The sequence below is a fragment of the Ursus arctos genome, unplaced genomic scaffold, assembly GCF_023065955.2.
Source record: "Ursus arctos isolate Adak ecotype North America unplaced genomic scaffold, UrsArc2.0 scaffold_3, whole genome shotgun sequence".
Taxonomy (NCBI): Eukaryota; Metazoa; Chordata; class Mammalia; order Carnivora; family Ursidae; genus Ursus; species Ursus arctos.
Window position 1 is genome coordinate 77,604,367 of NW_026622985.1, and position 11,284 is coordinate 77,615,650.

The 11,284-nt window shown below is 33.3% G+C and overlaps 1 pseudogene; it reads left to right on the plus strand.

Annotated features, from left to right (window-relative positions):
- The first annotated feature begins 10,610 nt into the window (after window positions 1-10,610).
- LOC113267426 (U6 spliceosomal RNA) lies at window positions 10,611-10,707 on the plus strand (annotated as a pseudogene).
- Window positions 10,708-11,284: the final 577 nt, after the last annotated feature.

Below are 11,284 nucleotides of genomic sequence, written 5' to 3' on the forward strand. Positions count from 1 at the left end.
TGTTTCTTTTAGAGAGAGAGGGAGTGCACTCAGGTGGAGGGAGAGGGAGAGAAGCAGACTCCTTGCTGAGCATGGAGCTTGATGTGGGGCTTAATCCCACAACCCCCAGATCATGACCGGACTTAAAACCAAGAGTTGGTCACTTAGCTGAGTGAGCCATCCACGTGCCCCCAGAAGGATTTAAAAATGTGCCAAAATTATAGAACCAGTAAATAGTGGAGTTGGAATTTGAACTTTTGTTGATTGACTATAGATCCCAGCATGTAATTTTTCTCCTGCATGCTTGCTGATGTTGACATAATATTCTGCAGCATAATATTAGTTTCATCCTCCTTTAAAGGATATGTTTTGATTGAGCATAAAGCCTTTTTTCATCCCAAATATCTGATGTTGATGTTCTTCCTATTTATTTCCAGTGAGTAGGAGTCTCGCTAGAAATATTTTTTTCAGATTGCTCTCTACCTTTAGCATAAATAATAGTAAAAATTAGAGAATTTATGGAATTTGCATTTAATAATTGTAGATGTGTTTAAAATTAAAGGACATTATCCCTAGTACACAGTAAGTACTAAGATTGTAATAAAAAAGGTAAATAATGATTAAATAATAAAAGAATAAACTGTAGTATCAATAATAGTTAACTAATAAACCAATGCCTATAGAATGGCTGTCACAGTAACAGCATATTATTGATATTTACAACTTCTGGTGATATTTTGAAGTGTAAGTTTTCATAACATACATATATGCAATTATATATACTTACCAAAATTAAAAAAGAAAAGCACAGCGGTCACTTGTCCTTGATTTGTACTTTTTTGCTGATACACTGGACAGCTGGGGAATGACTAGCAAAGATCTTTTGTCCTTTATGCTAATTTTATTTAAACATAGGTATTTTATGCCATTAGCTGAAGATAGAAATTTTTTTGGAGTTTTTTTCTCTAATATCAAAGATAGGATTGTAAAGAAATATTACTGTATGTTCTGGGGATTGTAAAAAGGTTAGAAAAATATACCACATGATAAAATCATTATTCTCAAAATCTGATAGCATTTTGGGAAGAGGGAAAACATGCGTTCTCAAATACATTTATAACCATGTATTTAAGTTTTATGATCTCCCTAGTTTTAGTTAGCTTAATAATTTTAATATATTAATACTTTTATGAACTGATTGAACTTCTGTAATTCAAAATTTTTTATTTTTTGTATTACCTAAAGAAGCTCAAGGGAGTAAAATATTTAATTATAAGATGTTTATTTTATATTTTAAAAATATTTAATTATAAGATGTAAAATTGAAAGAATTCTAACAGAAAATAATGTAAAGAACTGTCCAATGAAAGTGCACAGTTTAAATACAAAAAAGCATTACCAATTCACAATTATAATTTTGTCTTACCTACATAGGATTTCACAAAAAAAATTGGACATAAATTGGATTTTTAAATTAATCTTGGAATAAATAAGTCAACGATGCTAGAAATAAAGCACCACTTACTGTTTCAAATCACATAAAAATTGCTACAGTAGGTGGTATGAATCTCAGTCCATAAATATAGATTTATGATATATTCTCATGCCTAGCTCCTCTCTCCCGTTCAAGTGGAAGGAAATCCCATCTTCCACTTTTTAGTGTTCTTCACAATTATGAGGGTCATGTGATCCTAGAAAATAGTGACAGCAAGTAATACATTATTGTTCAAACTTTTTGAACAAAAGTGAAATAAAATATTTATAAAATAATATTTATTATACCAGAGTTGTTAGACTCTGTTAATTTATTTTAACTTTTTCTAATTTAATGAAAAATTCTTACAACCCACATATACAATGCATATGATCTACTAAGTGTTTATGACCCACAGTTTGAAAATCAGTGCTCAAATGGAGTCAGATTTCCCCCACTGATCTTGCCAACATCTTAGCCCACAGTGATCCTTTGACATCTTATTGTGGTATGCTTCCTTTACTTTTCTTGGGTAAAAGAATATTTACTGAGGCAAGAAATTCCAGTGCTTAAGGTTCATTCACCTGAGATATACCTGAGTTCCTACTGCCTAATTTCTTAGAAATGTAATCAAATATTTTATTTCATTTCACTCCCCAGACCAGGGAAAGTGCCTTTCCCTACCTCCCACTTCTCACACAACCAGTCTTCACCACACGTTTTACAGAACCTCTAACATGCCCTCTTTTTGGGATTTGGCTTTTACAAAACATTTGACACGCATGAGTTTCACATGTGCAAAATTATTGAGACAAGTCATTATAAAGTAGCTTATCGTTTGAAAGTGGGGTTACAGGAAATATGTGAATGAACTGTTTTGAAGATATCAACCAGAATTTGAGCAATTCAGTCATTTGAATTTTCTAGGATTTAGTCTCCACTTTCATTATGGGGTTTGGAACTCTGTAATAATCCACTTTAGCAATTTTGCATGATTCTATCATTCCGAGTACCTTAATACATATATACTATATATGTATTACTATATATATATATATAGTTCCTTCCATTTATTCATATGTTAAATAATGACTATATATATATATAGTTGACTATATATATATAGTCAATATATATATATTGACTATATATATATATATATATATAGTCATATATATATATAGTCAATGACTATATATATATATGACTATATATATATTACTATATATATATATAGTTCCTTCCATTTATTCATATGTTAAATAATGACTAACTAGCAGCTAAAAATACTTGTAATTTACAGAATCAACCACAATTTCCATGAAATCTTACTAGTTTCCATGTAACTTTGAGCCAGTTACTTAGGCATGCTGATGCTTAATTTTGTATATGTAAGTTGGGAAAACATACCTCTGCCAAGGGGGTAGTAATTTAGAAGATTAAATATATAAGATTCCTACTGCAGTATTTGTGAACTAAACGAATGGTAACCTCCTCCTGTTCATCACCATAGTTATCATTACCCTCATCATAATCATAACTATCTACTTATATAATCAACATACATTTATTTTTTTCTCTTTTTTAAGATTTATTTATTTATTTGAGAGAGAAAGAGAGATGGAGAAAGAGTGTGCATGTGAGTGAGGGGAGGGGCAGAGGGAGAGAATCTTTAAGCAGACTCCTGGCTGAGTGTGGATCCCCACACTGGGTTCAGTTCCATGACCCATGAGATCCTGACCTAAGCCAAAACCAAGAGTGGGACACTCAATGGACTGAGCCACCCAGGCACCCCACATTTATTTTTTTCTTACACATATCAAGAATGGTACTGGGTTAATAATGATATTAGTGGTTAAGATATGAATTATACCCAAAAGTCAAATCCACAATCACAAGTCAAAATACTGTTCTAGCTAGGAAAGATAAACTGCATTTTGGAATGCCTGATCAATTCACTAAGGCTAAGATTAATTATTTAAACAATTCACTCTCAGGATCTAACTTCTCTTTGAAGATCAGGCCAAAAGCCTGGATCACCATTTTCCAAATTGTGTTTGAGGGAACTGTAGTCACAAAGGATGTACCTGGGGAAAACAGCAGGATCCCATGATAAAATAAATTGGGAAACACTGTGTTATATTTCCTTTGGAAATTCATAATGCATAGTAGTATATTAACATCTCTGGTAAATTTTTCAGTGAAAAATGGTTTAACTGTATTTATCCCCATAGCATTAATAGAACATTTTGACATCTTTGGAGCCAGTGTTAATGTAAAGGTACCTAATCGTTACCCAATAAATGATTAGTAAAATAAATTAGACACATCTATATAAGAACTATATAAATTTTAAAACATTAGGTCACTAAAGAAGTTTTACAATTTTAAGTCATCATATCAGCGGGCATGTGTGTGTATGTATATATATATATATATATATATATATATATATATACATTAAACTTGTAGATCAGTTATTTTTGAGAAGTGGGATGACTGGTGATCTTATTTCTAAAATACTTTTTTCAAAGAAATAAAATAAAACAAAATAAAATAAAATACAGGGGTGCCTGGGTGGCACAGTGGTTAAGCGTCTGCCTTCGGCTCAGGGCGTGATCCCAGCGTTATGGGATCGAGCCCCACATCAGGCTCCTCCACTATGAGCCTGCTTCTTCCTCTCCCACTCCCCCTGCTTGTGTTCCCTCTCTCGCTGGCTGTCTCTCTCTCTGTCAAATAAATAAATAAAATCTTTAAAATATAAATAAATAAATAAATAAAATACTTTTCTCAGCAATTATGATTTTCTGTATTGAATAAACATCTCTTAGATAATCAGGAAAATTAACAAATTTGCTATGAACTTATTGTAATTTATCTTACTGCCAATTAAAATCTAATCTTAGTAATTATTATACATGTGCAAGTATGAGGGTTGTTAGATAACACAATATAATTTTATGAATGAATAACAATTATCTAAGTATTTAGTATTTGCATGATTAAAAATCGATGACTTTCATTGTCTATTATTCATATAAATAGATCAGTGATTTTTTTAGCAATCCCCACATTCTAGACACTATACAATTTGAAGTCAACTTGAAGTATTAATCCGTGGATCTCAGGTAGTTACTAATTAACTATAGCATTGGCTTAATAACATCGAGTAAAGTTGCCAACTGAAATACGACACAACCATGAGGTACATATAGGATGGTAAAACACGTTGACTATACGATTACTGAAATTTAAGCACATTTGAGTTTCTTGTGTGCCAGAAAAAACAAACAGGAAATCATTCACGTTTATATTAACTAAGATTTAACTCATTAAAAATCCATTTGATTCAATTTTATTTTAATTAGCCTTGTGGTATTATTTATCTTTAATAGAGATTAAATAGCGCTGGTTATTTTTCTCTGGAAAAGAAAACTTACATCAACTTGTGGTGCTTAAACATAAAAATAACAAAACATTAACTGTAATAAAAAAGATTTAAATGTAATCTATCTTTTTATATAGCTCAGTAAATCAAATGAGATGGACTGTGTTGCCAGCAATTGATAGAAATTCACTCTCTATTCATAATCAACAATATTTATGGAGTGCCCAGAATTTTGCATTTCCCAGAAGTGTATAGGACAATAGCAATGTTTATATTTATTTTCCTGTAATTCTTTCACATCTTCTTTCTTAAAGGCATATAATAATTCTAGGAAGGATTTGAGATTTTCACAGCTGTTCAGTTCAACACACACACACACACACACACACACACACAATACCTAGGAGCAAAATTCAGGGTTGTTTTTTTTTTTCTCCAAAATTCAGTTCTGTAACACAGGCATAAAAGTATGTCTTACATATTTTAGATATTGAAGATTTCTGCACTGATATTCTCAATCAGTAGGTACTTCTTACCTCAGCAGCCTATTAGCTCTTTTCATCACTGCCTTGAAACTGAAGGAAAATCAGAAGAAAAAATGGCATTCTGCTCCTCTAATAGTATTTAGAATTACCATTAATGGGGAAAGATACTTGAGAAAGTTGTCTTCTACTATTCTTCTTTTCTCCAATATGTGAAATTAAGTGAGTTTGAGTGTGTGTGTGCACACAACATGTATATCACCATGAGGGAAAGAAGTCAGGAGGAATCATTCCTACAACACAAGACTCAGAATCAGTCTTCTTTGTGAAGGACTTGAACTTTGGACTAAAGTGTAAATCAATATTGAACAAAAATAATAGAAATCCAAGAAGTGAAGTAATTTTGCAAGACCACTTCTCTGCTCTAAATAAGCTTTTAAGTCCCACTGCCAAAAGAAATTTACTCCAGAGTATTTATAGTACTGTACAGATGAAGAGATGTCAGTTACTCTTAAGAAACCACAAACTTTCAGAAGAATGGAGCCAGAGAAAAATTTTAATTTATAGGAAGAATAAAAAGAGGGGCTCTGAAAAGAAACAAGCCAATGAGATTTGCTGCTAATTCTAGATAAGATTTTATTTTTTTACTATGGTAAGAATACTTACTATGAAATTTACCATCTTAACAAAATTGTAAGTGGACAATACAGTATTGTTAAATATACACACACACAGTGTTGTGCCGCCAATCTTTAGAATGTATTCATCTTGTATAACTGATACTAAGATTTTATTTTATTTTATTTTATTTTATTTTATTTTATTTAGATGTATGTATTTATTTTAGAGAGAGTGGGGGGGGGAGGCTCAGAGGGAGAGGAAGAGAGAATCTCAAGCAGACTCCCCACTGAGTGCAGAGCCCGATGCTGGATGCAGTCCCACGGTCCTGAAATCATGACCTGACCTGAAATCAACTGTCAGACGCTTAACCGACGGAGCCACTCAGGTGCCCCTGAAACTAAGATTTTAAAAAGAATTTGTAAAATTATGAATTGTGAGCACTTTGAAAGCAGTAAAATTCATGAGGACCAAAGAATGTATTCACTAGGAGTAAGTAACTTCAAAGAGGCTTTTACCTCTTTTTGTCAAGATTTCTAGATTATTACATGAAAGAACTATGGTAAAAACAGCATATCTTAATTTCAGCAAAAGATTTTATATGATTTTTTTACATAAGGGAGAAGATTTGGTGAATAACCTTTTTTCAGAGAGGTAGATTAGTTTAGATTTACTTAGATTAGCTTTGATTTACTTAGGAAAGAGGCATCTTTGGGCATTATGTAAAGGCTCAGTCTCAGCTGGCTCTTGATTCATTATCAGGGAAATGTTTGTCACATGACTGCCAATCCATATGCTAAACACTTAGAAAAAAAGGCCTTTACCATCAAGTATGGGAGACTTGGCCGTAATCAGGAAATTACAGTGTTGGGGTGTCTACAGATGAAAGTGGAGGGGATTCAAAGAAAGATCTACAGAAAATGAGCTCCTGAACTGAATTGTTGACTAAAAGCAAAGTTAAGATTACTTGGAAACTAAGAAGAGTGCTATGGGGAGGGCAATTAGCAAGTGCAAAGGAAATAGGGCAAGAGGATTTATGGTTCACTCAGAAAATTACAAGCAAGGCATAAAGCAAGGGGGGGAATGTGGTAAAGATAGGAGCCTTGTATTACAATAAGGATTCGGAAGAAAAAGGTACGAGCCTGGTATTATTATAAACTTCTCAGCCTGAGAAGTTTATACTTCAAAAGCTATAAGAAAATATTTAAAAGATGACAAAGATGGTATTTATCAACTTGAAAGATCACTGTAATTGGATGGAAGGGACATGAAGATGGGAAGTAGGAAAATAATAAAGAACGTGCTGCAGTCAGGCATTCAGGTAGGAGTTAGTCATGGCATTGAGGATGAAGGGAAGGAGACATCTTTTGAAAAGAGTATTGGATGATTCATCCAGTAACTGTTGAGCATGTACCATATTTACAGGGTTAGGCACTAGGGCTTCAGTGTATCATTGAGTGTCACTGAGTATCACTGGTGCAATTGTTGCCAGTTGATGAGTGCTTGTCAGGTGCCAGGCACTGTGCCAAAGGCACATTCTCATGTTATCTAATTCTATTTTAGTTATGCCAACCTGTGAGGCCCTACTATAATCCTCAGACACGGAGATGAGGGAAAAGAGGCTCAGAGTTGTAAGGGATTTGTCTAAGATCACTAGCGATATAGTGATGAGGCAAATCTCGCCCCAAAGACTCCATCTTTTTTTTAATCACTGAGGAAAGTTTGAGAGATGCTAACACAAAGATTTTATCAATCAGGTTTTCAGGCAATGAAAGGGAATCCAGATATTCCATTTAGTTTAAATGGACAGATAACAAAGTGGTTTAAAAGGTGACTAAGGAGCATAGAGGACAGAAAATGAATGGGAAGCAGTCTAGAGATTAGTCAGAATTGCAAAGAACTATCACGACTCCTAGAACTATAAAGATAAGAGGGACCCTTAGCCACAGCTGAACCCTTTGCCACGGCTGAGGAGTCAGGACTACACCACCTGAAGCTGGAACCGCAAAGCAGTAGTAGCCATTTTTAAAGACAAAGGAGGAGGTATGTCTCCCCTGGTTTCTCCCAGTCTTCTAACTGTCCTCCAATCCTTGTCCCACCAATGTCTTCCAGTGGCTGAACCATGCCAGAGCAGAAGCAAGCTGGTAAGAAAAACACAGAAAAGGAGTATATAGCGTTGCCCCTCCACCTACCCAAGACAGACACGTGTGTGCTTCTTCTTGGAGTTTGACCTTTATCCATGAGTGTTTCAGAATGTATTAATTTTCCTAAAATAGTGAAAAGTAGGTTAAGATTTTTGTTTTAGATAGATCACGTCCCAGTTGCAGCATGGGTAAAGGAATTGGAGAGAGCCAGACTGAAACCAGAGAAGCCAGCTAGAAGACTTTTGCGTTAGTTCAGAAAAGACAGAGAACTTGTATGCTGTGGGACATCGTTAACCCAGAAAGGGGACAGGGGAGCAGGAGCAGATTAGGCTGAGGAGAGAAGGTCATTGATTTGGAAAATACTAAATGTAAAGCGTTCCATAGGAGTACGGAAGAGTAGAGAGTCTGTGGCTTGAGTTGTCAGAAGGAACATTTGTCTTTGAAAACCATTGGTTAATATAGCTAGTAGTTAAAGCCATGGGTGTGGTTGAGACAATTTAGAGGGAAAAGAGGATTATATATAATGTCAAGATGTCCCCAGAATTATATCACCAATTCTAACTAGTGTGAGGAAAATCAAGTAATAAACCTCTCTGTAACATTTTATAAAAATACAGCTTATATGGATCAGTGGGCATAGAGCAATGGAGGTGAGCTAAGTGGTCTGTGAAGGGTTCTCTTTTGTCCATTTAGTGCCACTAATGTGCAGTGAGCCAAGTAAAAGCAGGAAGCTCAAAGAAACTGGATAAATCTCAACCTTTTATAACAGATAACAGCGTAACTATCAAAGGAAGAGTGCATGAAATATCTATTCTAAAAAATAAAGTCCCCTCTGAAATTTCAGATTTTACTGTTACTCAACAGATTTGTATTTCTTTATATAAACTAAGTAATACCTATACTTTGTCCTTTAGGTAATGAACACGTTCTGTAGAGATATTTTAATTCATATCTTGATAGAATCAGTTAATACAAATCAAGGATTTATCTATCAAAGAAATTATATATATATATATATATATATATATATATATATATATATATATATATAACATGTTAATATATGTGCATCTGAGTATACACCATTAAAGAAGTTTGCCTAGAAAAATAATAGGTACTGATTTGAAATGCCTCACAATAATCTGAAGCAGATACGTGATATATGCAAGAAGTTATAAAGGAAACATTTCTCAGTTCAAAACACTTTAAATATCTCATACAAGTAACACCTGAAAATTACTGAAAAAAATGTAGAAAGCTATATAATTGTAATCACAATAGTAAAAACCAGAAATTTATCTGATTACTTGATGAATCACAGAACATTTTAAAAATAACTGGGAAATCACCGGCCGAATAAAACACCCTTTTCCATTGGAACAATTTTAAAATACGCGAATATGCAAGTTATTTATACACACTCACCCATACATATATTTTAAGAACTACTCAATATCTTAAAAGCAATCACAAAATCAGTCTTAAGCTTAATCCTCATCTGCATTTTAATGATTTCAAAATATAGCCACATTATAGGGGTTGAGGTTGCATATTGCTACATTACTAGTTTCATAGCATTGTGGCTTTCCATCTTGGTAGCAATAAATTCTAGTAAACAGAGCCATTAACAGCGTCTTTATAGGGTCAGATGGAGCTATGGCATTAGAAGTGTGGTGCTAAGTAAAATTTGCAGTCTACTATGTTATACTCAACTATTTATTAAGGCATTAAAATCAGGTCTTCTCAGGGATATTTGAATGTTTTTCATGATCTTTTCTCCCCTTGAAAATTCTAGCTTTTATGTGACAATTTGGGGCGGGGGGAAGATTACCTAAGGTTTCACAAAGTTTTGAAGTTCTCATTAAAATATGAGCTTTATTTATAAAAGAATATGGCACTCTAGATAAAAGTAATAAAACTAGGTGATGAGTAAAACTGCTCGTGATGATGTTTGGAAATATCTGTGTTATGTTAATAATCTGAATAAAGGTAATGATGATTTTGAATTCTGATATAACATATGGAGCATCTTTGATCAGTACAATTCAACAAAACTAGGATTCCCTAGTTCTCCAAGAATGTGTTAAAGATTAGTTTTGCCTTAATAATATGAAATACCAATATAACATTACACTATAAAACCATCCATCTTTAGTTCAGAAAATTCTCTACTCACCTATGCATCTTTTTAAGTTGCAAAAACATAGTAAGTTGTATTACACATGTATCATTTTATGTGAGCATAAAAAATGAAAAAGCTATATAAAATTAAATTTTCTATTTTGACTTTTACTTTGAGTGCATGAAAAATAACGTTCCTTGAAATAATAGATTACATAATTATATCCTGAATATTTAACAATATCAGTTAGGTTTTAACATAATTTGGAAAGATACTAGTGTTGAAAACAAATCTGGTTCTGTACCACCAGTGATATGGAAGATTATTTTAGTTGTTTGTAGGCAAACATGTTTTATGTAAGCAAAATGTGTTTATGTTAATAAAAATTAGATAAAAGAGTCAAGTGCTTGCATTAGCAGCACCCATACTAAAAAAGGAACAATACAGAGAAGATCCTGCACAAGGATGACATGCAAATTCATGAAGCATTCCATATTTTAAAAAAAGAAAAAAAAAAGGAAAAAGTCAATTTTTATACATGTGATGTCATAGCCACTATTATTTGGGTTAGAATATAAGTTTTGGAAACTGAGTTGACTTAAAATAATACTAAATAGTAGCAAAAATGTCACACAGACAGGATAAAAATCTTGCAAGTGATACGTGAATAACTGATACTGGAGAAGCATGGATGTAGTCTACTCCCTCTGCAATATTATAAAAGAAACTGAGGTCCAGAAAAATTAGCTGATTCACACAATTTGACAAAACTCTTAAGTACAAGAGCAAGTCAGAATACCTGCCTCCTTGTACCAGTACCTTCTCCCATACTAGGATAAACCACCTCCCCTCTACCACTCCCTTGATAATTGCATTAATTGGGATAGACTTGAGTGTACAAATTATGACTGCACTCGTATAACTAACTCTTTTAAGAAAATTTCAGACAACCCTTTAAGCCATCAACTCAAAACAAAAGTGCCCATAGGTACATACCCTAGCACTTTCTAAAACAGAAGGAATGACACTTTGTCTTAAATCACCTGGGTAGTTTTTTGTTATGAGCATGAGTGTTCA